The sequence below is a fragment of the Sus scrofa genome, chromosome 17 (genome assembly GCF_054392235.1).
Source record: "Sus scrofa isolate SSC_HxYL_T2T_F1_AM1 chromosome 17, Sscrofa_HxYL_maternal_Yorkshire_Landrace_v2.0, whole genome shotgun sequence".
Lineage (NCBI taxonomy): Eukaryota > Metazoa > Chordata > Mammalia > Artiodactyla > Suidae > Sus > Sus scrofa.
This window is the reverse complement of record NC_139399.1, coordinates 62,502,855-62,519,864: the sequence shown is the minus strand read 5'-3', so window position 1 is coordinate 62,519,864 and position 17,010 is coordinate 62,502,855. Positions and strand designations below refer to the sequence as shown.

Here is a 17,010-nt window from a genome sequence, read left to right as displayed (position 1 = left end):
TCAAAACGCAGCAATAATTCCAGTTTGGGGAAGATTGCAAGAGACAGTCCATAGGCCCAAATTCTTCAACAGGAGGGTATCAGAAAAAAATAAGGAAGTATTTCCAGTGAGAAAGCATATTGTCAAAAAAATCTAGGTCTCCACTCAGGAGCCTGATGCCGGTATGGACAGTGGACTGTCGACCCCGTCCACACTGGAAGGTCCATGTCAAACAAGGCATTAACTGCACTCCACGTCAAGCCACTCACAAGTGGCTGTTTAAAGATTTTTAAACATAGGGGATATTGTTTATGAAACGTAATCTAATCTCCCAAGCAAAAATGACACAAATTCCACAGCAACTGTGGAGATTAAAGAAGTGTTTTCAGGACAAACTCCATCTGAATCCCTTATCTACCATCCCTCTTGTAAATGTTACTCACCAAATAAAAGCTTTCGGGAGAAATGTGGGAGGAGACAGAGACCATTCACGCGAGGGAGAAAGACCTCCAGAATCCCGCGGTGAAACTGGTGCATAAACATCCCTAGCACTGTGGGATTAGAAGGTACAGTTGGGCTTTATAAAGTTTTACATAGAGTCTAAAAATAATAATAAGGTAATGACAATAGCAGCTGTTGTTTACTGAGCTAAGGGTTTTATGCGCGTCAACCCTTGAGGGGATTTGAGATCTTCCCTTTGTAGAAGAAGGAAATGGGGTCCAGAGAGGCCGCCTGACTTGCCCAAAGACACACAGCTCTTGAGGGGTTCCCAGGCTTCTGACCCTGACGAGTCATTCTCCAAATCATGCTCCTCGTTGCATCTTGAGCAAACAACCCACTCCCTCCGGACGTGAGGGAGAAAAGAGCAGAGATGGCACTTTCTGGAGCGAATCATAACAACTAGCCTTCACTGAGCACCCTCTGTGCCCATTCCTAAGGCAAAGGGCTTCACCTCGATCATCTTGCTGGATTCTAATAATACCTCTATGAGTAGGCACTTCTATGATCTCATTCTACTGCTTGGGACCTAAGGCTCAGATAAGTTCAGTAACTTGTCCAAGGTCACACAGCCGCTAAGTGATAATACAGGATCCGAAGCTCTGTGATGGGACCGCTGCCGGGCTCCTGCCGTGGAGCAAAGGGAGAAGGAGTCCCAGGGAGGCAGGAGGTGGGATGGAAGCTCAGATGCCACGCAGATAGAGCCTCATTGCATCCTCAGCGCCTTTCTTCTCATAGCAAGTATCGAATGGTAATTAAATTGCTCGGTGAGGAATTATTTATTCAGTGTGTGTCTCCAGGTAATTATTTGTAAGGACCTTGTCTTGCTTATGGTCTTGGGCCCAGCACCTCTGACAGGGTCTGCACGTAGTCAGCGCACCACCAGTATCTTCCGTTTCGCTTTTTGTTTTTTTTTGCGTTTGAGTCCAGGAAAGAGCCAGTGTGGAGAGTCACAAAACCAGGGGCTCATGATCCCCTCCTGCCTTCCCAAATCTGACCGCGTTCGTTCTTCAGACCCTGCATTCTAGCTCTGGGTTGATCACTAGACCAAGAGTTATGCCACACGTGTCCGATCAAAGAGGGAAGCCAGAGAACCTCCGCCTGAGCACCTCTTGTGCTCACAGCTCCAGCCTTGAACATCATCGGGCTTATTTAGGCTAAGAGCAAAACGGTGAGCTTCTGAGTGAATGGCATCTCGAAAGTGCCCTTCCCTTTATCAGAGCCTGGGATGTAATTCTTGGCGGCTGGGGTGAGGTGCGCTGCTGGATATTCGGATTCTTATTGATCCAGCTTTCCTCTCTGCAGTGTCATAAGTCACTTGCCCGAAAAGTGACTCTGTAGTAGATAAAGCCGACAGACTGCAAGCAGGCTGGCTCCAGGAACGCTGCTTGGCCCTGGGAGATCATGCTGCCTAGCGGTTAAGAATAGGTAGTAAGAAACAGATCTGGGGTTCCAAGCTCAAGCCGCCCACCTCGAAAGCTCATCCTTCCTCCATCCTGTATGTTGAAGACATAAATGTGGGGGAAGCAAACCCGAGGATGCCCTTCTCTTGGTGGGACTACAGTCTTGGATTTTCAATTCAGATACAACCAGCTTCAAAACCAGGCTCTGCCTCTTCACAAACCGGGCTTCCTGCACTTTTCCACGCTTTGTCTGAATGCCCTTATTAATGGAACCTCCTCAGAGGGTTGGAGCCAAGATTAAATGAGATAAAGAATATGAAGCATGTAGTACAATGGTTGGGGGGGGGGAGTGCTTGATGAATGAATGCTGTTATTAATATTATTAACAACCATTCATTTACAGAGAAAGGTTTCCAAACTTTATACAAAACAGAAATCTTCACTTTCCTCTCGTGTTTCTTCTTCCCCAAAAGGAAACAATCAAGACAAAAATGATAGAACTGCTCCAAGTTGGTGCAATAGTTTACTTTTGAGGTCACCGTGTTTATGCTGGGGTGATACTGGAGTATCTGTTAATACTAAAGCAAGTATAGCACAGACGTTCCAAATGGCATCCTTGATTTTCATTTTTCACAGCGAATTTTATATCTCTTTCCTCATCCCCTCCTCCTAGCGATCATCTGTATTTCTCAGGTGTGTTTTTTTTCTACACCGATCCCACCCCCCCACACTTTCTGTAAGCCTGAAGGTTAAGTGAACAAAGACAAATTCAATTAAGCTGCAGGCTTTGGTGGCCAGCAGTGATTTTTCTTGGAGAACTGAATCCAAACCGCTTGGGGGCGGGGACGTGTGTGCAAAGCTCTTCTGAATGGAGAGGAGGCAGAACTGGAGTGTAAATCACTCGACACACGGAGCCCTCCTCTATTAATCTTTTATTCAGAAAGAGACACTGTTTTAAGGGGAAATTAAAGGCCATCCATAAGCAGGCTTGCCTGGGCGGCTGCTGAGCTTGAGATGCAAATATTCTTCCAAATTCTGGATTCCAAGGAGATCCTCCATTGATATGTTAATAACCTCCTCGTGTTTCCGTGACCTCAGATCCTGGCAGGGCGTGAAGCTCTATTACAGGAAACAAAAGGAAAGAACTTGCAGAGTAAACCTTTGCTAAGTGGACTTTGACTGTAAATCCCAACTCGTCCCTGTGCTAAGGCAGGGGCGGAGTTCTCCCGGAGCCAGGTCCTGGAGTATCGGATGTTTCGATGTTTCGTACATTTATACGTTTGAAGAGCTGCCGTGAGCCATTCTTTCTCTGGCGTCACCTGACATTTCAGCGTCACGCTGGTGGCGCGCAGGACAGCCATTGTGGGGGGGGGATTGTCGTTCCCCCAGCCCGGCAACCCTTGGCAACTGGAAATAAGTGAATTGCAGTTCGCCTGCCAATCAAAAGTGATCGCAACCAAGTGCGGCTCACCTATGTATAAATTCAGAGTCGAAAACAAATTCAGAGAAGGTTTATTTAGCACCTACTGTATGCAAGATAATGTGCTGGCGTCCTGGGGAATAGACACTCAAACATATTTACAAGAAGCGTATATTTTTAGGGGCAGGTACAATCTGAAAAATAAGCAATTTGAAAAATGAAGATAAATCAGGTCATGGCCAGTGCTCTGGAGAACAAAACCAGACAATGGGAAAGAAACTCACTGAAGGGGCTAGAGGGAGGCCTCGCTGGAGAAGGCACATACGTACAGAAGCTCAAGACGGCCAAGCCAGTGATGGGTGGTCCTTGGGACTGTCCTCCAAGAGCAGGGGACAGGAAGTGCATAGGCCCTGAGGTCTGGACCAGCTTGGGTTTGAGAATCAGGAACGTGCCCACTCGAGCTAGACTGTGGTGGGTGAGATGATGTCTTTCCACCAGGCAAGAGCCAGATGGCGTAGGGCCGTGTAGTTAGTAATACTTCACGAAAACTGAAGCGTGCTATTCAAAGAAATTATTTCTCCTTGTCAGTAGAGGTACATATCTAATCTTTAACCCTGGACATCCTAAAAGAATCGCCACGGTTGACCAGACATACACTTTTAAAGGATTTGGGTTTACTAATATTTAGTAATTTACTCTTTGTTTTCAGTTGCTGTGCATTTTTATTATGTTGGTGAGCTCTGACTTAGTATTAGTGTTGCTTAATGGAATTGACGTGCAAATCATTGCCCCATGAATCATTTTCCATCGAGACAACATTTTGCTGTATTTTCAGTTAAAACAGTATTTACTGTATTCTTAGGCAGACGTTAAATTCCAGAATTACACACGTTCACCTCACCCTCCGTGACGCCCTTTCCGCTGCCTTGGGGCGGATCTGTGGGATGGAATACACAGACGTGATGGGGTGTCCCTTCCAGGATTAGGTTGGCAAAGACACTGCGGCAAACCCCAGAGCACAGGCATCTCCAGAGTCTTGCCATCTTTTTGAATTGGGGATATTTCCCCGGATTTCCAGTGGAATGAAGAACGGCCTGTCTTCAGCAGGTGACAGCAGAAAGTAATTGAGCCTCTCAATGGAATAAGTGCCCTAAATTCCCGGACTGTCCCAAGGCAAGAGATCCCAGAGATGCAGAGAGACTGAACTGCTTGCACGCAGTTAGGAAAGGATTTAGAATTCCGAGTAACAGCGGGAGAGCAGAATAGTTGAGAGAGCCACCGCTTACTCTTTGCTGCTTCCTCCTCCCGGGTGTGAGACCCTGAGACCCGCAGCAAGTCACTCTGGAAGGGGCAAGGTCCTTACCTATAGACTGGGGACAGAAGAAGGCCTGCTTCATCAGCTGTTTGATCACTTTATGACCTGACTTGCGGAAAGCGCTTCGTTCGTAGTGCTGTGTTTGGCCCAGGGCACCTGCTGTACATATGTTTGCACACAGTACGAGCCCACGAGAAGTGAGTGTTACAGGCACTGTGCTGGCTAGGTACCATGATCGTTCCCGCTTACAGATGAGGAAACTGAGGCTTGAGGATGTAAAGCAGCTCGGCCACTGTCCACAGCTCGTGAGGGGTGGGGCTGAGGTTCAAGCCCGTGGTTTCTGATCCAGGAGATATTGCTCCAGACATCTGTGTGCGAGGTGGGTCCAAAGATGTTTTGATTATAAATTCACTCATACACAGATTGCTTTTCAAGCATAGTTTATGAAACGTGTGATTTATAGGAGTGGTCTAGCTGTTCTCATTTGTGTCAGGTGTGCTTTGTCCTCTGTGCACGATGTCTTTCCTCCTCTCTCCCTCCCTCCTTTCCTTCCTTTCTTCCTTCTCATCCCTACTCCATCCATCTCTCGGCCTTTCCCCAGCAATAAGGATATATAATTTAGTTCATGATTTAAAAAAAAAAACAAAATGAGTTTAAATTATACCAAGCAGTTTGTCCCCCAGGGGACGTGGACAATGTCCAGAGACGCTTCGGGTTGCCACCGCCGTTGGGGGCTGGGGACACTAGCACCCGGCAGGCGGGGACCAGGGCTACTGCTGCTCACCCTGCAGAGCGCAGTCCCCCACAGCAGAGGGTGCCTGTCCCCGAGTGTCAGTAGCACCCTGCTGAGGAGCAAAAGCCTCCTTGCTGAGGCGCAGGTTCTCTGAAGAGGCGCCCGCCCCGCGACGGCTTCTCCCTCCGCCGCTCTGCCACCCTCGAAATACCCACTCCCCTCCCTTGAGTAGAGCTGTGCAGAGGTGGCTCCGGGACAGAAGCACTGGGACCACAGGCTGAGGGCTGGAAGGGGTGTGACGGAGAAGGAAACACAGAGAAATGTTTCCTGAGGCCTGCCTCACGCACGTCTCTCAGCCACCTTCTGTACCTCAGTTTAATCTGCTACCCATCGATGGATTGACTGTCATCAGGACAACCCTGCCAAGTAGGTGCTATTTTTATACCCATCTTGCAGATGAGGAAATTGAGCCTCGGGGAAGAGAGGTGACTTTCCCAACGTCGCACGTCAAGGAATGGAGGACTTGGGGATTCTCACTCAGGCTGCCAGAAGGCTTCCTTTCCTCTTGATGAATGTTCTGTGAAAATCCCCCCCCCCCATTTACCCTCAGAAGAGCCTCCCAGGGACCGATTTGGGGCCAAGGTGCTTTAACTCGCAGGTCTGCCAGGCCGTTCCTCTGGTTCTGCTCGGACTATTAACCAATTGCATCAATTCCAAGTGGTGCCAGTGCATACATTTTTGATGCCAAGTATTTGGTCATTGGCCAGGCTGTTTATCTTCCCTTAACTCAGGCCTTTTATTTCCTCACCGAAGCCACAGATCTGTAAAGAGCCCCACCGTGGAGGCATTCACCAGCAACAGAAGGACCGTGAGTCACTGGAAGCAGGTTGCATAAAGCCCACCTCCTTCTCTTTGTACTTTTGGCCTCTGTGTCCCATTTTTAGACATCATGTAAATCATAGGAAAATAACCTAATCTTCAGAATTTATTTTTAAACCGCAACCAAAGACATACCGTTTCGGGGGAATCTTGAGGTGAGGGTGAGTGCCGTTCCGATGGTTACAAGATCACTGGTGCTCAACGCGGGTCACTGGGTCCTGAACTGTCACCCAGGTCAGACCACCAGTCATCCCAGTGACCCAGTTATGTTCGGAGACGTACGAAGGAAGGACAGATTTGAAAACGCTTCAGGGTGTTCAGCCCCAAAGGATGATGTCAGGTTTTCTGCATATCCTTGAGCTCTGTGGCAAAGGCCAGTCCCCACAAAACCCCGAGCCAGATGAACCATTAAAGAATTTCCTTTTTTCAATGGCAGTTGAAATTGAAAACCCACCAGGATCTGTCTCCCTGCTTATTTGTCCCCCATCACCACCCCAAGAAACAGCTTGTCCCAGGCACACAGCGTGGTCACGCAGACAGTCCCCCTGTCCCTGAGGTGTGTCCCTTCTGGTCCCTCAGGGCTCTGCCTGGTCCACCTGCCCTGAGAGCAGCCCCCGCCCCACCCACCAGTCACCCTCTTCATCCCCCCGCTCACCCTCCTTTGTGGCATTTGTCACTTCCTGCCATCGTCCCTCCCACTTGTTCACGGGCTGTCTTAATGACCAGACCAAAGTTGTAGTATGGTTACAAGACAGACCCTAAGTCCCTAAGACTGACCTGCAAATCCCACTGGCCATTCAACTGGCTGTGGGACGTTTAAAAGATATTTGGCTTTTTGATGCCTTAGTTTCCCCACCAGGGAAGCCTTAAATGAGTTAATATATAAAGAGCTTAGGATGGTACCCAGCATGTAAAAAGTCCTCTCCCTATATTGTCATGTCTTAATAAGTAAGTTATTTGATTCATTATAATTACAGTATAACAGGAAATCCATTCAATTCTGTAATGATTTATAAATTCATTCATTTTTTGGTATTAGTGCTTTGCCAGTTCCCTTAATGAAAAAGAAGTGCTCTGGAGTTCCCGATGTGGCTCAGAGGTAACGAACCCAACCAGTAAACCGTGAGGACGTGGGTTTGATCCCTGGCCTTGATCAGTGGGTTAAGGATCTGGCTTGGCTGTGGCTGGCGGCTGTAGCTCTGATTAGACCCCTAGCCTGGGAGCTTCCATATGCCGCAGGTGTGGCCCTAAAAAGATAAAAAAAGAAAATAAGTGCCCTGAGAGCAGGGACTCTCCTGCATAGTCCTGGGCACGCGGTAGGCACCTCATAACTCTTTGCTGAACGAATGCCTACATGAAAAGGCACGTTTCCTTGAATCAGCAAGCAACGGAGCAACGCGAACAGAAAGGTTTTCATAAGATCTGAATGGAAAATCCTGAAAGATTCTATTTGCATGGGTTATCTTGAAAGGTCGGGGGAAGTCGGCCGCCTCGCCAAGTCTGAGTGTCAAGGAGCAGCGGCTGGTGGCGATGGCGTGGGCAGTGGCTGCCGTGGCCACCGGTCCGGTCCTCGCCCGGCCGATGCACTCGCTGAGAATTCCTCGGGAGGCCGGCCTCCTTGCCTCCCCCTGGGAGAATCAGAATGTAATAACCCAAGTCCTTTCATTTCGAGCCTGGGTTTATTTGGGTTGGAAGAGAACTTTGAAAACAAACTTAAAATGTGAAATGTAAGACTTCAAGGGGAAACTAAAAATAGCTGAGTGGGATTATTCTTTCCCTGTATTTGCCATTAGCAGCGTTTATACTGGTCAACCTTCGGAGGGAAGGAGGAGGAAACAGGCTTCTCTTCAAAGGAGCGCAGGAGGATTTGCGGTGGCAGATGGCTCCAGATCCTCCACTCTGGCAAACAGCATCTCTAATAACATCTGTGCAGGAAGAATGTTCTCGTCTTCTTACCACGGACCGGGCGGACAGCAGTTTCGAGATGTTTATTTAGTTGTACCTTTTTCACATTTCTCCCACATTTTGCCTGATGAAATATTTCAAGTCTCATTTCAAAGCTCTCACCTGGGCAAAGGGAGGACCTCGGCTGCTGGGTACAGAGCAACTGGCTCTAACCATGGCACAATGATCCCCTCCCACGTCCCGGCTCCCCCGACGTGACGCCCTTGATGTCATGTTCATGATCTTCTTTCTCTCTGACATCAAGTCCATGAGCTCCCTTCTTAAAAAAAAAAAACAGCACTCACATTTTATCAAGGAAGAAATGGGCTCAGCGCCTTGGCCAAGTTTACGCAGCAAGTGGCAGAGCCACGGTTCAGCGTCTGGTGTGTTGGACTCCACATCCTGCATTCTTCAGCGCCGCAGTATATGAGCCTCTGGCGCAATGGAAGTAGTCACAGAAGGGGAACTTTGAACAAACTTCCCTACTCAGCCATCGCATATATATTGAGCGGCCGCCACGTACCAGGCACTGTGTGAGCAGGGAGCTGGATCTAGCAAAGCCCTGGCTCTCGGGGCCTTCCACACTGGTTAAGGAGACAGTCAAGAAGCAAGAGACAGGATGTGCTCTATGAAAAAGAATAAAACGGAGCGAGGAGATGGCGGGGCCGGGCAGGGCCCTGAGCTATAGTTCAGATGGGGTGGTTGGAGAAGCCTTTGTGATGAGGTGATGATTGAGTAGAGACGGAATAAAGGGATGGATGAAACTGAATGACTCTTTGGGAGGAAAGCATTCCAGGCAGAGGGAACAGCACAAGCATGAGGGCCCTGAGGCGGGAGTGTTCTTGCCCTGGTGGAAGAATAGCAGCAAACTGGGAGGAAGTGGGAGAAAATGAAGTCAGAGAGTTATTTCTATCACTCAGAGGTTTATTCACACACACACAAAACATTGATCCATTTATTGGTCTCATCATACAGGAGAATCCATTAGAATGCCCTGGGAGGAAAGGAGCAGAAAATCCAACTCCAGGAGTTCCCTGGTGGCTCAGTGGGTTAAGGATCTGATATTGTCACTGCAGCAGCTTGGGTCACCACAGAGGCACGAGTTTGATCCCCAACCTGGCACAGTGTGTTAAGGATCCTGCATTGCCACAGCTATGGTATAGGTCGCAGCTATGGCTTGGATTCGATTCCTGGCCCAGGAACTTCCATATGCTGCAGAGGCAGAAAAAAAAAATTTAAAGTAGCTAAACCATAAGGAAAGTTATCATCTCACATTTAAAAAAAAAAAAAAAAAGGAGTCTGGAAGAACAGTAGCTTCGGCTAACTTAGCAGCTCTATAGCCTCTTAAATAGCATGGATTTTCCTCCTCTCTTCATCATGCCAAGCCCAGCATGTTGGCCTTGAGGTACCTCCCCTCATGTTTGCATTTCACTCCAGCCTTCACATCTTCACAAAACATCTAGAGGCAGAAAAAAAGCTCTTCAGTTCCTCAAGTCTCTCTTTAGGAAGAAGGAACCTCTTCCCCTAGACCCCTTGGCATCCTTTGTCCAAAATGATGTCGCCTTTGGCTCATTGTCCAAAATGATGTCGCCTATCAATACATAACTTAGTCATTAGTAAGAGGAAAAAGGTCACCCGGAATAGCTTAAGCTAATCAGAGCCCACCTCCTGGGGCTGCTTCAGATATTCTCAGCAGGATATGGCCACCCTGAGAAGCAAAGGTCTCTTTCAGGGAGGAGGGAATATCAGGGGGTAATTGGTACACAGCACTGGTTGCTCATATATAATTTCTTTTATTTTTTAATTATTACCATTCTGAGATTATTCAGGGTGCCATTAAGCCCAGCTAAAAGAAGAACTTGATTGGAGTCCCCTTGGGGCCCAGTGGGCTGAGGATCTGGTGTTGTCGCTGTCGGGGCACAAGTTCCATCCCTGGCCCAGGAACTTCCACAGGGTGCAGGTACGGCTGAAGGAAAGAAAAAGACAAGATTTTCCAGATTTCCTTGGAGAATTTTTTGTTCTTGATTAAAAGGCCTAGACTCTGCGGCGTGCCCCTTCATTACCTTCCCTCTGCTTCCCGTTTGGGGTATGTCCCCCTTCTCGTGACGGAGCAGCCACCATGGAATCATGATGTCGAGGGCCGCATGCAAAGGGCGGTGGACCTTGATGCAGAAGGAGGCTGCATCCTTGCTGACTTCCTCGGACTGTCCCACCAGCCCTAGAATCTAAGACTTCTTACTATGTGGAGGAGAAAAATAGCCTATTGGTTAACCACCGTTTGGAAGTTCTCACTACCTGCAGCCAAGGCAACTTGTTGTTCGGCAGCCGGTAGTACCCGCTCCAGAGAGCAGCCTGGGTGTTCCATGCGAGGACAGCTCGATGTGACCTTTGCTAATCCAGTGAGCTCACCAGAGCTCAGGGACTCTTCTCAATGTACAAGCGTGTTAAGTGGGGTTGCATCATTCATGAATTTCACGTACCAAATAGGCAAAGGGAGAGAGAAATACCTTCACTGGCTTTCATCACTCTCCCAAGTTCACAGTGGGCCTTGGCCTTTGATGCACCCAGAGAAGGAAAAGCCATGGCCCAAATGCGAACAGAAGCAAGGAACAGCTACCCTCAACTCTGGAGCTTCCAAGAACCCTAGTCCTGGTGATGAAGCAGTGAAAGATGCCAACTCATCCTCTGCCTTGAACTTCTTCCTCGCAGCAGAAACGCACAGGCAAGTCTGGAGCTAGACCTCATGCTCATCTATTGATTGAAGAAAAAATATCACGTCCCCTAAGACGGCAAGAGAGAGAACACCAATCAGGCACTTAAAGTGAATATTGAATATAGTTTCCTGTGAGGTTAAACTTAGAGAATTTAAGAGAATCAGGAAACACCAATGCTGGAGTTCCCACTATGGTGCAGTGGGTTAAGGATCCAGCGTTGCTGGAGCTGTGGTGTAGGTGGCAGCTACAGCTCAATTTCAGCCCCTGGACTGGGAATTTCCTCACGCCTCCAGTGCGGCCAAAAGAAAAAGAAAGAAAGAAAAACTCCAAGGCTGCCCTTAATTCTGTATTCCACTTCATCATCGTCATCAAACTGACGAAGCCAGCAAATGTTTTCTGAGCACCGTTTGCTTTGGATGGGGTGACAGAGTTGACGTCGTTTTTTTATTTACCCTCCCAAGTCTACAAGGAGTTGCTCTTAGCCCCTTTTACAGACGAGGAAACTCAACGTGGAGCATGACCAAGTCACACAGCCTTACAGCAGCAGCTCTGGGCTGTACCTGCGGGCCATCTGGTCCCCCACATAACATCTGGGAGCCCACTGGAATCCAGTGAAGGCAGTTCCCAAACGCAGTGACAGTGCCTCTGTCTATTTCAGCAGGGTGCCGGCCTGACAACGGTCTCAGGGAGTTCGCTGACAACGTAGCTTCACCAGCACCTTCCAGAGCCAATATCCAAAGACGTGATCTATTGCTTAGAGAACTCCAGTGCCCTTTCTGTGGCACGGAGTCCTCGGCATTTTAAAGTGAACCTCTGAGTGTCTCTCCTCTCTGTCTCCAACAAGCCTGGGATCCAACAAGAGGAGCGGTGTGACTGCCTCACGTTGGCTCTCGCCTCCTTTGGGCGTCCCTGCGCCAGGGCCGTTCTGGCTTTGACCTGCCCCACCAGCTCCGTCTGAGGTCCGCCGCAGCGTGATGGTTAAACGGAGAAGCAGTGTGTGGGGGGAAGCCGTGGTCCCCCCACACACAGGCAGACCGGCCTGGCACAGAGAAATGCGGGTCAGCTGAAATCGAGTGCCTCTGCCGTTTGCCTCGCGGGGCCCCCGAGGCAGGCCTGTCAAGCCCTCATCTCAAAGAGGCAGCACCTGCCCTGAGGGAGCACCTTTCTCTAATTAGCCCAAAGGTCCCAGATGGACTAGGGCTGCAGAGGCCAACGAGAATGGAATTAATAGACGCCTAAACCCATGTGGGTTTTTTGGGGGGAGGTTTGTTTTGTTTTGTTTTGTTTTTTTGTCTTTTGCCATTTCTTGGACCGCTCCCGCGACATATGGAGATTCCCAGGCTAGGGGTCCAATCGGAGCTATAGCCACCAGCCTCCACCAGAGCCACAGCAGCACGGGATCCGAGCCGCATCTGTGACCCACACCACAGCTCACAACAACACCGGATCCTTAACCCACCAAGCAAGGCCAGGGATCCAGCCCGCAACCTCATGGTTCCTAGTCGGATTCGTTAACCACTGAGCCACGACGGGAACTCCTAAACCTATGTTTATAATCACCGCCAGGGGAGGATGGGAACGGAGGTATTTCTTTAGGACCAGCCTTGGACAAGTTTCTTCGCTGCACCGTATGGGTTTTCTCAACTCCGCAGTGGGGATAAGAACATCTACCTTACAGAGTTGACGTGATCATTCAGTGAATTAATCCTTGCAACGACCTAAAGCAGTGCCTGACAGAGAGCTATAAGTGAGCTATGATTATTATTTGTTGTTAGTGTTATCATTGTTGGTAATTTTCCATCACTTTTGTACACGCTCAAAACCTATAACTTACTCTCCCCACCACTAAATCCCTGACTCAGAAGTTTTGCATTTCGGAGTTCCTGTCGTGGCACAGTGGTTAACGAATCCAACTAGGAGCCATAAGGTTGCGGGTTCGATCCCTGGCCTTGCTCAGTGGGTTAAGGATCTGGTGTTGCAGTGAGCTGTGGTGTCTGTCGCCGACATGGCTCAGATCCTTCGTTGCTTTGGGGCCAGCCGGCAGCTACAGCTCTGATCTGACCCCTAGCCTGGGAACCTCCATATGCTGAGGGAGTGGCCCCAAAAAAGTTTTGCGTTTGGACCAGGTTGCTTTTACTTGTTTTCCCTTAAGCGCAAACCAGCAGATCATCCATTTAGACATCTGGGTACTGTCTTTGAGTTTCTGTTGTAATGAAAAGGGACTCTTTTAAGTTCTGGATCAAAGTCTACCTTCAAGACAATTTAGTCAAAAAGCGAAGCAGGGAAATCAGAGTCCATCCCATTCTTTTGTTTCCTGCTCTGCTTTAGACCTGCTGTGTCATAGTTGTTTTCCATCCATGATTCAGTCTTCCTTTCTGTAAATGAGGGGACACACCTCCGGAGTGAAAGAGAGCCTGCAATTGTCTTGGATTATTATCTGCATCTGCAGAATCACGTCGCCGCCCATTCATGGTGATCTCGTGTGGTCCTCTGAGATCAACAGCTGTACAATCACCTCGGGTAATAAATAGAGTAAAAACAGCCAAGTTCCTGGCAGGGCTTGCAGACGCTCCTGCTATGTACCTGAGGACAAAGGTAAAATGAGTCCCTTCCCAGAGTCTGAAGTCGTAGGTGCCAGGGGGTGAATCATGCTTAAGTAAACCGCTTCTTTGGATTTTATTGTACTCTTGGAAAATTTTTGCCAAACCTTCAGCACAAGGTGAACCCTGGAGTTGACTGAACTCCACCTGAATAGAACCTGATAGAAATTATACCTGCCTTCACTACAAAGGTTGAGCAAAAGAGACTGGGAGGCGTTCCCGTCGTGACTCGGTGGTTAAGGAATCCAGCTAGGAACCATGAGGTTGCGGGTTGGATCCCTGGCCTCGCTCAGTGGGTTAAGGATCCAGCGTTGCCGTGGGCTGTGGTGTAGGTTGAAGATTTGGCTCGGATCTGGCGTTGGTGTGGCCAGAGGCTGTAACTCCCAATTGGACCCCTAGCCTGGGAACCTCCATATGCCGTGGGTACAGCCCTAGAAAAAGACAAAAAAAAAAAAAAGACTGGGAATCCTAAACACTCTCTATCCAATTGTTTACATGCACGAATTCACCTTTGATGCCTCTCTTTCCTCATCTGTAATGTGGAGGTTGCTTCCTCTCTCAGCCTCTAGGTCGCTAGGAGGATCAAATAAGAAATAATGTGATGAGAGTGCTTTGAAAAGGACGGGAACAAAACACTTGGATCAAGCTTTCAGAAGGCCTTTTCTTTATCTCACTTGATCAGTGAAAACAAAATTTCTCGCACGATCTTCATTTAATAAAAACACATTCTAAAAGGTAGATGCAAAGAGACTTTTTCTAACCCGTTTCCTTAAGTCTGAAAACCTCGGGGAGACTGACAAACTTTTGCCCACCAGAGGTGGATCCTGTAAAGGAAAAGTCCCAGCCCTGCGAGACTGCCTTGCAGGCTTCTCAAATATTTAAGATCCACCCGTCCTGGTTGATTATTCTTTCAGCACACACGATTAAAGCTCCAGTAATTAAGCATACTGTTCTGCTAAGAGAAGCCAGTTTCAGAATCAAGCTTCTCCATTTATACCTTGCCGGCAGCCACCGTGTTGCTGAATTTCTGGTGTGTGTGCAGACAGAGATGGTGCAGCAGGAGGTGGGCCCTTCCTCTGGGTCACCATCACCACACCTGCCTCTGGCTCTTACACCTGAGCCAAGCCCATGGCTCTCAGAAATTCCCTGGCCTGGGCTTGAACCTGAGCCACAGCAGTGACAACTCTGAATCCTTAACCACTAGGCTCCCAGGGAACTCCCACCTCCTATTTTCTATATAACCTGATTTATAAAAAAAAGTAAAGGGAAGGAGTTCCTCAGTGGCTCAACGGATTATAGATCCAGCATTGCCACTGCCATGGGTGGGGTTACTGCTGTGGCGCATGTCTGATCCCTGGCCTGGAAACTTCTATGTGCCACAGGCATAGCCAAAAATAATTTTTTTTTTTTTTGTCTTTTTTGCCATTTCTTGGGCCACTCCCGTGGCATATGGAGGTTCCCAGGCCAGGGGTTGAATCGGAGTTACAGCCACAGGCCTACACCAGAGCCACAGCAATGAGAGATCCGAGCCACGTCTGCAACCTACACCACAGCTCTCGGCAACACTGGATCCTTAACCCACTGAGCAAGGCCAGGGATCGAACCCACAACCTCATGGTTCCTAGTTGGATTCATTAACCACTGAGCCACAATGGGAACTCCTGCCAAAAAAAATTTTTTAAACGCAAGAAGTAACAGACAATCTATGGAGTTCCCATTGTGGCGCAGTGGTTAACAAATCCGACTGGGAACCACAAGGTTGCGAATTCGATCCCTGCCCTTGCTCAGTGGGTTAGGGATGTGACGTTGCCATGAGCTGTGGTGTAGATCGCAGACACGGCTGGTATCCCACGTTGCTGTGGCTCTGGCATAGGCTGGTTGCTGCAGCTCCGATTAGACCCCTAGCCTGGGAACCTCCATATGCCACAGGAGCGTCCTTAGAAAAGGCAAAAAGACCAAAAAAAAAAAAAAAAAAAAAAAAAAAGTAACAGACAATCTAGTAAAACGTCAACTGAAAGGTAATGTGAACATGAAAAGATAAGCAGGTTGTTTGATGGTAGATTAACCAGGCCAAAAATGTTTGGTGTGAAATCTAAAGGATCCCTCAGGACCTAGGGTGTCCCTGAGTCTCTGAAAAAGGCTGGTTTTTCAGCGTGCTGGCTCCTACTTTTGTGTTTTTGCTCTTTAGTATTCAGAGGTGGGATTTGATGCCTTCCTCTCGTAGCATGTGTGCTCTGAAGGATAAAGGAATTACGAGGATCATCAATCATTTTGGATGATTCCTATTTCTTTCTCTCTTTTTTTTTTAAGTGTTAATAACTTCAAGCAGCGTATGAGAGAGCGAGGAAGGAATTGAACATTTCCCTTTTGTTCAGCAGGCTCGTTTTAATAACCATGTTAAGGAGTCTGCCTTGTTCCGGGGATGCGGTGGCATTCCGCGTCAGCTTCCAGAATGAGTGAACTAGGGCTGCCCCAAACCAGGACGTCCTTCTGTGCCTGGAGCCTCCAGATTCTTAGAAGTTAAGGGAGTTCTGTTTATTTTGAAGCAGTGCCTTGGGGGGGTTAGGGTTTGTGTGTTCATTTGGTTTTGCATGTTAATTTTTTTCATGTTTATTTATTTTTTGATTGCACAAGCCATGGAAGAATACCGCAGTGTATAATGATTGAAAATAGAAAACTGCCCTCCCTCTCTGCCACACACGCTTTCCTCCACCCCCACCTGTTTCTCACTTACTTCCTGTGTTAAGGCTGAGAGTGTATTCTTATCTTTTTCTGTTTTCACACACATACACACACACCCACACACATGTAGATAGATGCCTTTTTTTTTTTGCTTTTTTGGGGGGGGCCGCACCCACAGAATATGGAGGTTCCCAGGCGAGGGGTCGAATTGGAGCTGTAGCTGCCAGCCTACACCACAGCTACAGCAACAAGGGATCCCAGCTGAGTCTGCAACCTCTACCACTGTTCAAGGCAATGCCGGATCCTTAAACCACTGAGTGAGGCCAGGGATCGAACCCTCAACCTCGTGGCTCCTGGCGGGGTTTGTTTCCGCTGCGCCATGACAGGAGCTCCCGATACGTGCCCGTTTTTTAAACAAAGAGGAAATCATCTCGTGTTCACCCGCCTACGACTGTGCTTTAATCAACAGTGTCGGCCGCTGGCCACGCTATGGCCCATCTCGCTCCTTTGAGCTTTTTTAAGGACACTCGTGCCCACTTACAACCATGTCAATTTTCCATTGCTTCCTAGAGGCAACTTCTTAAGGAAGCTGTGAAGCACGCAAGAGGAGGTTCGCTTCCCCTCTTGACTGGAGGAAATAATGCCTTGAAGCTTTCGGAAACAGCATTGCTCTACCCCAGGGCCCTGCGCCCGTCTTCGTACCCCGCAGACAAATGACACTTTTCCTGCTAGCTGTGGCTTTGAGTGTTGGGGACAGCAACTCCCAAAGCCAGAGAGAGAGAACAGTAACAATTTTTTACAAGGGGCTGTGCCTTGATGGAGGCAGAGTTTAACCACAGTGAC

General features: G+C 48.5%; 1 long non-coding RNA gene across 1 annotated transcript in view; it reads left to right on the top strand.

The window, feature by feature from the left end:
• The first annotated feature begins 452 nt into the window (after positions 1–452).
• LOC100513893 (uncharacterized) overlaps positions 453–17,010 on the top strand; it is a 66,538-nt gene continuing 49,980 nt past the window's right edge. Inside the window, exon 1 of the long non-coding RNA XR_014832632.1 lies at positions 453–545. This is a non-coding gene — a long non-coding RNA (uncharacterized LOC100513893). The remainder of the gene's footprint in view (positions 546–17,010) is intronic.